The sequence below is a fragment of the Megascapheus bottae genome, chromosome 14 (genome assembly GCF_031878675.1).
Source record: "Megascapheus bottae isolate mThoBot1 chromosome 14, mThoBot2.hap1, whole genome shotgun sequence".
NCBI classification, from domain to species: Eukaryota; Metazoa; Chordata; class Mammalia; order Rodentia; family Geomyidae; genus Megascapheus; species Megascapheus bottae.
The window spans coordinates 17,539,397-17,551,957 of NC_143522.1; positions in this window are offsets into that span (position 1 = coordinate 17,539,397).

Here is a 12,561-nt window from a genome sequence, read left to right on the forward strand (position 1 = left end):
CATATGAGGCTGTCTATGAAATAGGAAAGATGAAATAAGCAGAGAAAGGCATAGAAACAATGCATTGAACTCTGGTGGGCTTGAAGAATAGTTGTCCTGAGATGGCCCTTTGCACCTTAAACCTAACAAACTTGTTGATATTCGTAGTCCTAGTTGATAAGACTTAGTTCCAGCCATGTCCCTGAACCACTTACAGGATCTCAAGCAAGGGTTGTTTTTTAAATTTAAAAACTATGAAAAATGGATTGGAAAGTTTAAAAAAGTCTCAGCGCTATTATTCAAAAATTCCTTTTTAGTAATGCATTTCATTTACTGAAATTTAGTGATTGATTACAGAACAAAGCCCCCCTTCTCCCAATTTTGTGACTAAAACAATAGCAGCCTATGTTTTGCTCACTGATATGCTATTTGGGCAGTCATCTGTGAGGACAATCATGTCTAAGTTAGTCAGACTTAGCTAAGGCAAGTCAAAGACCAGGTGCTGCCATGATGGTGTTTGATATTCATTGTTGTGGTTGGAATGTTTAAGCCTGACAATCACATGTTCCCAGAGTTTTCTTTTGACATGGTGCCTGGATTCCAGGAGGGAAGCATCTAGATAAAACTGGAAGGACATTGTATTGTTTTCATTTGTATCCAGGCTAGCCTGAAATGTCATACCTCCTACCTCTACCAATGAAGTAGCTCGAATGCAGGAATTCCCCACTATACATGGGGTATGAATTGAGATACATTGTTTTTGGTCCAGCCTAGCTTCAAACCATGGCTTCTTGATCTCTATCTTCCAAGTAGCTGTGATTGTAGGTAAAAGCTGGCCACTGGGCCAGATTCTAGATGAAAGAAGCAAGTTGCTAGAAGAGCGACAGTGACTCACCTTATTGCTGTCATCAGTTTTGGAAAATACAATCTCATACATTCAAGGTATAACAAGTGCTTCTATATGACTAGAAATAATAATATTGCTCAGGCACTCAGATTCCTTAACAATAATTTAAAAAATGCATTAAACAATTATATGTTAAAGAGATTTTTTTGTGTGTGAGTCATGGGGCTTGTGGGTCATGTGGGCCTGGGCGCTGTCCCTGAGCTCTTCAGCTCAAGGTCACCACCCTACCCCTGGGCTTGAGGGTTGTCCCTGTGCTCTTCAGCTCAACGCTACCACTCTACCCTTGAGTTAAGCCCCACTTCCCATTTTCTAGTGGTTAATTGGAGATAAGAGTCTCAGGTCCTTTTGTGCCCGGGCTGGCTTTGAACCTTGATTTCAGCCTCCTGAGTAGCTAGGATTACAGGTGTGAGCCACCGCTCTTGGCTTAAAAAGACTTTTGAATGTTTCAATATGCCTTCTGTTGATTAGTAATTGTTTTTCATAGAGGAAGAAACTGAGGCAGATGGAGTTCAATAATTTTGCATAAGCCCTCAGAGAAGATGAGGAAGGTGGATTTCGAAATGAAGCTTACTTTATTCCAAAGCCCAGCTGCTTCTGCTACCCACTCTGCCTCTCTCCTAAGACACTTGTTCTATGTCTCAGCTCTTGTCAAAAAGAGAGTAGGACTCAGATGGAACTTAAGAAGGAAGATAGTTGACTAACAAGCACCAGCTGAAGGTACCCCATGTCTAAAGTGAGTTTTTGCACAATTATCATCTGTGAATATCCATTCTTTTTTATTGTAGTGGAGAGGGCAAACCAGGATAAGGACCCAGTTGTTACATAAAGGTTGTTACCTGGGGATAGTGGACCAATGTGTCTCTGTTCCTAGATAATACTCTGTAGGGCTGCAATATGAATACAAAATTATATGCAGCTTCTATCTGGCAAATATAATGTAACCCTTCTATTAATTACAATAAAAATATATGAAAGAAAAGAAATAAATGTGGGACTTCACCAAGGGTTAATGGTAAATAAGTCTTGAAGAGTAGATATGAAGATATGGAAGAGTAGACCACAGCTGGCTCATCACCTTAACTGAAAAATACTGATGGAGATGTGGCCAAAACTTCTAAGTACCTGGACTAGGCCTGTGTAGGGAAATGGAACATGCTGGAGTGTCTTTACTGTTTATGGATTAGGTTCTTTTACGAACTCACACTGAATATCCATGTGTTCAAGAATGCGAGGAGTTTTAAAAAGGGACCTGCCCACACAGGATAATATACCTGGGGAACTCTCGCTTCATTCACTCATAGAAAATAATAAGCAAACTTCCACAAACAATCAACTAGAAACTAGTTGGCTTGATCTAATAGTTTCTGCCATCGAAATTATCCAACCCCAGTGTTAGGGTACTTTGTGAACATATTCTTAAGAAAAGAAAGTTCTCCTCCTTTTCAGGTTTTTTCCTTAACAAATAATCTGTAGAAAATCTAAGGTTCGTAGGAAATGTACCATATAATACTAATACTAATTATTATTATTTTTGTTATAGTGTATTGGCTGTTGAAAGGCTATTTTAAGTCCAGTTGAAAAAAGGTTTTATTTCTCTCTCTCTCTCTCTCTCTCTCTCTCTCTCTCTCTCTCTCTCTCTCTCTCTCTCTCTCTCTCTCTCTCTCTCTTCCTCTCTTCGTCCCATCCCCCCCGCCCCTTTCTTGTCCTGGGGTTTGAACTCAGGGCCTGGGCACTGTTCTTGGGCTTTCTCAGGACTAGAGTCTCTACCACTTGAGTCACAGCACACACAGCTTTTTCTGTGTATGAGGTACTGAGGAACTGAACCTAGGGTTTTGTGCATGCTAGGTGAGCACTCTACCACTAGGCCACATTCCTGGCTCCTTACCTTTTCTCTTGGATCATTTATGAATCTGAAAATCTGGGATTTTCTTTAATGTGTACTTTCCATGTGTCATTGGCAACCACAATTGCTTCCTAGCTCAACATCTGGAAGCACATTTGGCTTCATTGTTGAAAAGTTAATTAGCGCCCCTGTTCCTGAATAAGGGTCTGACCTTGTGTTGGGTGACTGTGTCTTCAGTTGCCAGAGCAGCCTTTGACTATGGAAAGCAGGCAAGCTGACATGCCTCTTTTTCTGACATTAGTGCTCATCTCTCTGATCACCCCAGGTCTACTGGCTATAAGCTAGATTTTTGCCCTAGGACATTGAGCACTAGATGACACTAATTGGAAGTTGGCCCTTCTGGAAAGCACTGTTTGTGTCATTTAGTGTGGGAAGATAACCCTTATCTTGTGCCAACACTGAACCCTGGCTCTCTGGACTTGCCTGGGTCTGCTCACACCTGTTCCAGTTCTGATGCCAAGAAAAGGAGGGTCACCAGGAAATGAGAAAAAGAGCCTTTGGGAAACCATAGGGCCATTTGCATGTTGTTTGAGGTTGCTGTAGTGTGGTCAGGAGGGATGTCTGGATGTAAATGTATGTGGCGCAGGTCATGAGCATTGAGAATCTCACATTAAGCACCATCTGAACAAACTCAACAGTGAACGGGAAAAGTGACTTATGGAGTCAGACATAGATGCTATGAAAAGGAGAGAAGGGACTAACTACTTGCTACATTATTTATAACTTATGGCAGATTTTTCTTTCTAAATTATGTGTGATCTGTAAAGAAAGAGGTAGACATATATATACATATACATATACATATATTTGCCTTAGTATAACATATACATGTTGATATCTTCTTCTGTTTTACTGAGTTTGGCAGATTGTAAGTCAAATCATGTCCCAAGAAATATAAATTATGCACACATATAAAATCTAAGACACCCAATTAGCATAAAAGTGGGTGTTAATCCTGTTAAGCAGCAGTAATATAAAGTGATTATACTTCGTGAGCACATTTTTCTTATTTTATCTCCCTACCTTCCTCTCATAAACAGTTTCTTCTGCACAAGTGAGGAACAGATAAAGATGACTGATGTAGGTGGCAGAGCAGTGGTGTTACTCCTCTGTGTTGTGCTATTTCTATGCTCTACTATTCAGTTAGTTTCACAAATGTTTATTAGACACTTGCTCATGTCAGACACTGTGGGTTAAGCAGTTGGGATACAAAACACTTAGGTCATTGAAAGTTGCATCAGGGCCTGATTCTGTTTGTCCCTAACAAAATAAACTTTCTTGCCCCTACATAAAATTTCTGAATTAACCCATTATGTACGTAGTGGCATCTTCTCCCAACTTGCTCTTTGCATTCCACGTTGAGGTATCTTTCTAAAATATAGCTCTTCATGGATAGTGATTGTAGATTGCTTTGGAGGAGTTTCCTTGAAATTTTCACAAGCTGATAACTGCCTGTATTGTGCAGTCTGTCCACAGCATCCATCACATTGGATGCTGCTGCTGTTAAACAGACAGAATCCTGGGACATTGCTTGAAAGTTTTTGTAAAATAGACTCTCTCAAGGAGAGGCAGAGTAGTGGGAGGACAGAGGGTAAAAAAAGGCAGCTCTGGGCACTGTGTTAAAATAAACTGTACAACTTAGGGGTGGGGATGGGAGGGAAAAACTGGAGAGAGGGAGGGAAGGCGTGACATTGTCCACTAAAAAATGTGCTCGCTACCAGACCATGAGTTTGGCCTAGTGTGCTTGCTTTGAATTTGGTAGCGTGCTTGCTTAGCATGCTCAAAGACCTGGGTCCGATTCCTCAGTACCGCATACATAGAAAAAGCTGAAAGTGGTGCTGTGGCTCAAGTGGCAGAGTGACAGCTTTGAGGAAAAAGCCCAAGGACAGTACTCAGGCTCTGAGTTCAAGCCCCAGGAGTGGTAAAAAAGAAAAAGAAAAAGAAATGTGCTCACTATCTGACTTATATAAATGTAATGCCTCTGTACATCATCTTTATTATACCAATAAAAATTTTAGAAAAGTACTCTCCTAATTAGGATTACTCCATCTCCCTTTCAGTAGTTAATGCTACTTAGCTTTTCTTCCTTAGTTGAAATGTTATTTCTTTTAGCAAGTCTTCCATATTTTTTTCTCTACTGCTGTAGTGCCTATTGGCTTAATAAAGAAACTGTCTCTTGTTAAATAAAATGATTTATTTCTCATCATTGAAACATTTATCATACTATATATGTCTTTGAAGACATAGAGTTATGTATTAAAGTACAATAACATTATACATCCTTTCTCTGTTCTGTCAGTATTTACTCACATGTTATCATTAAGAGTATATGCCTTGTACATGCACTTATGTTTATTTAGCACTTACTATGACCATGAATAGTCTTTTTAATCCATTTTAACCTCCAAAACACTTTCTACAAGTAGGTGTTTTGACTACCATCACCTTTCCAGCTATACCTAATTAATTTTCCATGGAACTTTGGGAAAGGCAGAAGTAACACTTAGAACCTATTTTTAAATTTCTTATGACCTGGTATTATATGTTCCTTCTTTCTCTCACTTAATTCAGCTCCAAGCTTGAATTCTGGGCCTGGGCACTGTCCCTGAACTCTTCAGCTCAAGGCTACTACCCCTTGAGCCATAGCACCACTTCTGGTTTCCTGGTGGTTAATTGGAGATAAGAGACTCACAGACTGGGCTGGCTTTGAACCATGATCCTCAGGTCTCAGTCTCCTGAGTAGCTAGGATTATAGGTATGAACCACCATGCCCTGACTACAGCTCCAAGCTTTTTGAAGTAAGGAATAATGTCTTCATATGTACACCTCCACTATCCCGTAATATGCCTTTCATGCAGCTCATTTTGAGAGCAGACACATGAATGAGGAAGAGGATTATGCATCATCCTCTTGGTTGTTTATAGAACTGGAGGGTTGACCTGGAGAGGGAAGCGTATGGTAGCTTGAGAGGTAGACCTCTTACCTAGCAAATTCTAAGCCTGTATTCCAACAAACATCAGTATTGTCTCCCTCCCCATAAAGAAGAAAGTCATCTGAAAATTAAAAAAAGAATTTTATTTTGAGATAGTCTTGTCCAGGCTTCCTTGAACCCATGTTTCAGCTTCCTGTAGGCATGTACATGGTTACATGGTACATGGGTTACCAACTTAAAGGAATACTTTTGACTCAAAATGAATTCATTGTTTAGAGACCCCTGGGGCCCGCCGAGGATGAAGAGGAGTGCAACATAGCCCAGACTTCAAGTGCCTGCTTACTAGAAGAAATGATGCCCGGCTTGAATAAGAATATGCTAATTTATTGGATACATTTCCACTAAATTCAAATATTAGGAGAATTTCAAAACATATTCCTCTTCATGACAAGAAATTAAGCTTAATTCCTATTATAATTTAAAAAATTGGCATGTGGTAGTTATAGAACTTTGAGGTGAGGAAGTTTTGGGCATGTTTTTATAAAAATACAGTAACCTTGTCAAATTACTACTAAGAGATGGTATCATGTTAGAGTAAAGGGCTTGATTTTCTCATCTTTGTGTTGTCATTTTTCATTTTACCAATAAAACCTAGCTCACAGATGAATAAAACTACAAGTAACACACACCAGAAAAAAATCTTGGAATATTTCTAAAAATATTAAGAACATAATAGTCACCATAATTTCTGTACTATCCAGTCTCAGCACCACTAAATCCATACTTGTAACTGCTTCAGAAGCAGTTTCTATTTGTGACCTTGTCCTCATGCTTCCCATCTTTGCACAGAGGAGATTAGGTGGAAGGCTGAAAGAATCTTCACTTCTGATTTGTAACCTCAGGGTTTCAGTTTTGTCTATCATTGATTTACTCTGATGACTCATTGAGCTGCCGATTGTTTCAGTAAATGGAAATTATCATATTCAGACTATACAAAATGGTATTATAGGTTGGGTGCTGAAAATTTGGAATTAAGCTTCCAGAACTTTTACTCTGAACTCAAATAAGCTCTGAAGATAAGTACCATTAATATGCCCAGTTTTTGAAGTACAGGCAATCAGAAAAATGCTATCCTTGGTGCCGATGACCATTTTTGTAGGGAAGGAGAGGAAAAAGAGAGGTGAAGAGATGATAGCATTTTCTTCTTTTTTTTTGATAGCATTTTCTAAGATGCAGAAAAGGAAAATTCTCCATTTATTTAAACAATAAACATCACCCTTTCCCTTGCCAAGCCCACAGGCCTCTTGCATTATTCCAATTCTTCCTTTATTAATCATTTCAATGTCTTTTTTCTTTTGTATATTTTTATTGTAATTAATAGAAGGGTTACATTATATTCACCAGATAGAAGGTGCATTACTTCACATACATTGATACCCTTTCTCATGTCTTGGTCCCCATTTCCCTCCCCCAACTCTCACCCCTCATCTTGTTTTCCCTCCTTCCCTATCCTATTTCAAATAACCCAATAAGCATATATACAATGATCAGATACCAAGGTAAAATACTGTGACAATATGAGATAACCAAGGGACAGCAAAAGAGATAAGAGCTAACATAGTACATTAAGGACAACAATCACTCATTATATGGCTTTTGTTTCTATATTCTGGAGGTCCTTTCATTTAGCATCATACTATATGGCCTTATGTATCTAGGTTTCATTTCAATGTCTTTCTAACACAACTTGAAATTTTAGATAAAGAGTTCATTGTGATTTCTCCCTGTAATTTTGCATTTCTACATTGTTTTCTTAGTTTGCTATGATAACCTCTGGGGGTTTATCAGCTTCCTGTGTTTATTCCTTAAAATTCCAGAAAATGTAAATATCCATCTTACTTTATCCTTTTATATTCTCATCTCTAAAAATGAAGCATATATCTACGTAGTTTCTTTGAAATTAAAACTAAACCACATTGCCTTAGTTATATAGATGAAAAATTCTTTAGCATAATTCCTTTTTCCCCAGCAGGGTATCTATTCCTGGTGTTTGTTTTTCAGAATGACTCAAACCATTTTGGCTGATGATATTTCCACATCAGCAAAGAAGAATACTATGAACCAATTCTTGCTACCTTTTTGTTTTTTCTTCTCAAAAAGTGTTTGAAATCTACTGTTTCATTACTGTATTTTCAAGGATGAAAGGTCAGGAAATGTCACATCAGGTGCTAACTTTCTGCAAGTTTAATTTCTTCCCTTTTAACCTCCTGTATGCATTCACAACCTTTTTCTGTTGTTCCAATTCTCTTCCAGCTATTTAAAAAGATTTGCCTCCCTTTCTTCATTCTTCTTGTGGGAAAAGAGGCTAATCCAGACTATTTTGCCTAGCACATTGCTGGCAATATCTCTGTAGTAAAAGAGAGCAAAAGCTGAAGCTTTGATGTGGAATTAGAACGAATAAAATAACCAATGTCTTGAACATTTAAACTTACTTCAAATGCATAGCAAATATAATCAGACTCACCACAAATCAATAGTTACTTCCTACTCATTTTCTAATAAAATCTCCTTTCACTAAAGAACAAAATCTTGACTTTCATTTTGTTTTTCCTTTTGATGTTATTTGTCCGTGTAATTTTCTAATACAGTTGTACAATATTTCACCTTAAATTGAGGCTGGAAAGAGCTTTTGTGAACTGGACTTTACAAATGATATATATAACATTTTATTGTCCTTGAGGGAAAAACAATTAGCATAGAGCTTTTGGAAAAGATTTATTTGCATCATAGGGCTACTATGTGTTGATTTCTTATGCTTGGTGGATTTTTAAATACATCTTACTGGTATTCATTTATTTTCAGAACTGAATGTCTCCACTTTCTTTATAGCAAACAAACATACTTACTTTTTTTTTTTTGCCAGTCCTGGGGCTTGAACTTGGGGTCTGAGCATTGTCCCTGAGTCTCTTTGTGCACAAGATTAGCACTCTACTACTTGAGCCACAGCACCTCTTCTGTTTTTTTTTTTATGAGTAGTTTATTAGGGATAAGAGTCTCATGGATTTTCTTGCCTAGGCTGGTGTTGAACCATGATACTCAGATCTCAGCCTCCTGAGTAAGTAGCATTACAGGTATGAGACACTGGTATCCAGATATACAGTTCAGTTTTAAAGTATCCAGTTACTTATGGTAGTTAAGTGAGGAATGGGCATCATACTAATTTCTGAACAGAGAAATTTCCTCCTTCAAGTACTCCTGGTTGAACAAACTGAATTAGGAAAATGTTGACTGAATTATGGCACAGGTACACAATGCCATCTTGGGAACATTTGTAAGGGTAGCAGCTTATTGAGTAGAAAATTCGTAAAGACTTTACTATACAATAGGTGATAGGAAGACTGACATCTGCAACGAGGCCTGTAGAATTCTTCCTGTTGAATTAATAGCTCCATGGTAGATGAATGTGTTTTGGAATTAGACAATACATTCTGACGCACCACTTACTTAAGCAGTGTGTCTTCTGGCATCCAGTTTTCCAATCCTCAAATGACAATGATAGTATCTCCCTAAAGTAATGTGGCTTGAAATAGATAATGATGTTTGTATCTTCTGCACATGAAATTGAAGACACAGGAATACAGTGAAAGTAGTCACCTTTCATAGTCACGCTTGCTAAATTTCAGCCCCAGTTTAATCCATTATTATGTCTAATCTTTTCTTTTTAATCTCTACCACACTACTGTTGGGTAGATGTTATTGCTGTCATTTCTGATTTATACTGATGAAACTGAGGTTTCGATAATGTAGATGACTTGTCAAGGGATATAGTTCATAAAAGATTGAAGGAGAACTTGGATTTAGATCTTTGTGCACAGAAACTGGGATCTTTATCCATCCTTGCCCCTTACTCTCTCTCCCTGTCCTGTTTTATTATGATTATTGAGTACTGTAGTTACTGTCCTACAAGTTTTGATTCCTAGACAGATGATAAGGGTCGATGTTATAGTTCATGTTTCATGGGGACATATACTACATGCTTTTTTCCATGCTAAATCCTTCTCATATTATGCTGAATTTGGCACTTTTATTTATTAAGGCTAAGCTGATATAACAAAAAGAAACATTCAAAAACACAAATGTTTATTTCCCTCTCACATGATGGGTTTTGAAAGGTAGATAAACTGAAGTTTTCCATTTATGTTAAAAGCAGATTGAGCAAGAAGTCCAAATCAAGGGTTTTATTTCAAGAAATTTCTGAGAGAATCTCTGCTGCTCATGCTAAATTTCCATTCATGAATACTTACTTCACCACACCTTCTTATAAAATCAGCTCCAATGTTATATTTTAATTGGACAACCCTGTGTTCAAGAAAGGGGGAGATAGATTTGGAGATAGAAGCAGGGATTTTCATTAGAATGCTCAATGAATGAAAAAATCAAAGCCCCAATGAGACTAAGATAAAGATGTTTGCTTTATCCCCAGCTTAGAAATTCATGTCCATGTGCCAATGAGTCTTTCCACCTGAATCTTGCCAAAATACATCTTTAGTGCGAGCTACCCGTTGTAAGTATCTATCTCTTCACTGTAGTGTTTTCCTTTAGTCTATGGCTGTCAACTCGTCTCCTAAATGTCAGAATGGAATCGAAGCCGCAGAAGAGTTTTATGTGAGCTCCATGGATTATACCACCCTTTTAAGGAAGATAAAGTGACAGTTTATACACCACTTATCTATACCACCTGTCAGGGACACTTCATCCATAGGCAACAGAGAATACCAGCCATTTGTTGTGATTCTCTTTAGGAACTGCCTTGGCATTAGAAGAGAGTCTCTCTGACAACAGCAAAATGTACTTTTAGTTCTGCTAAGGGAAAAGTGCTACAAGTTTTCGACTTCTGGATATTTAGACCTTGTTAGATCAATATTCTAGCAGGGCACTCTCTCCTAGCAACTTTCTCTTTTCCTACAATGTAACATCATCTTTGTTTCATTAGGAAGTTTTTTCCCCCCTCAGACACTGTAGGTGCATGTGTTGTGTGATGCCTTCCTGGTGGAAAATTATTCTCCCCACAGAGAGAGTGACTGTTCTTCATTGTTGCCCATGGATATGACAGATCCTTGTTAAAATTTCATGGAGTCAACAATCAGAATTACAATGAAATTTGTAAATGTAAAAGAGGTAAACAGGACAGATTAGGAAAGGGAATCAGTATGACTAAATTCTTCAAAGTTTACAAAGGTGGAACCTCTCTCCGAAAAGGCCGAATAATATGAAGAATAACCATGGAGATTTTATGTCTCTTTAAGCCCTTTCATTCCTAAGAGCTTAAAGTTACACTACAGGCTTACATCTCATTTATTTTCACAATATCCCCATGGAGTAAGAGGCTAGTTTGTCTTTTACTGTTAGAGGAATGGAAATGCCCTGAGAACTCCAGTGACTTGCATTCAAGGTCACAAAGTAAGTTGAGTTGTAAAGTCAGTGCTTGTATTTAGGTGCTCTGACTCTGCACTCTGGCTGCTCTAGGATGATACAATGCTTAGGCAAGAAATAAAACTGGGAGAACTAAAACCGAAGACACAGGCTGTCATAATATGCCAAGGTTCAGATCTCTAAGTGTTACTTACTTCACAAGTTAAAAAACAAATGCTTTTGATGACTCAACAACATTCCGTCGTATGAACTGTTCACCCTCCCTTAAGCAGCAGGCTCAGAGATCATTATTCTGTATTTGATTTGGAAAGATGCCCTGGAATTAGCGTTTCCAAATAGCATTAGTGATTTCCCATATTTCTTAGAAGAGTGGGGATCATTGACTATGGCATATAATAATGAGCATTAAGTTGTATAATGGGATGGTTGTTACAACAAATTGAAAGGTAGAATGAACAAAATCTAAATTCACAAACATGTTAAGGTTAAAGCAGAGTCTCCTTGAGCCTCTATAGTCCTGAGTGCAAATTAAAAAAAATTCTTTCCATCCAGAAAGATTCATACTTAAGTTATAATACACACAAGTAGAATTTTAGTTTCATTTATCTTTCAGATGTATGTTTTTTTGTGTGTGGCCATCTTAGAACAATGGAAACTGATAAAACTAATGCATATAGTTCTATATAATAATTTCTAATCTGTACAACAATCTATAAAACAATCTTCTAATCTGTAGAACAGTAGAATTAATGCATATAGTCAGCATTGTTAAATAAGCTTATTGAGAAAAGTGCTGTTATTATTTTAGGAACTGGATATAGTGATGAGCAGTTCTAATTTAAGATACAACTGTCTGATTTCAAATCCTAGCAGCCATTTACCAATTGCATAATCCGGGGCAACTTTTCTGTCTCACTCTTCACTTGATTGCTCCATCTACAATATGGAAATAACAATAAAATGGAAAAAAATAAATAGATTCATTTTTAAAAGTGTCATAACACGTGTATAGTGAAAACACTTTATATGAATAAACCATTTTTATTAGCCCAATTTTCACATGAAGGAAGGGAGGGTTAGAGAGACTAGAGATCAAGTTCACCCAGCTGTCAAAATATTTACCTGGGAAATTCCATTATTGGAGCCAGATTCCTTATTTACAGAGACCAAGGTTTTAACCCTTAGACTGTATTGACTCCTAGGATAAGTACAATCAAGGGAAGAAAGCAGCTTACAACTTTTAAAAAGATGAACGAGGTTGGAGTGTGGCTGGCTCCATGGAACACTTGTCCAGTACATGTATGAAGCTTTGGGTTCCATCCCCAGTACTGTAAAACAAACACAGGACAGACAAGCAATACACAATATATACCTCCAAACTAACCTGCTTTCAGGACCAGGGCTTTG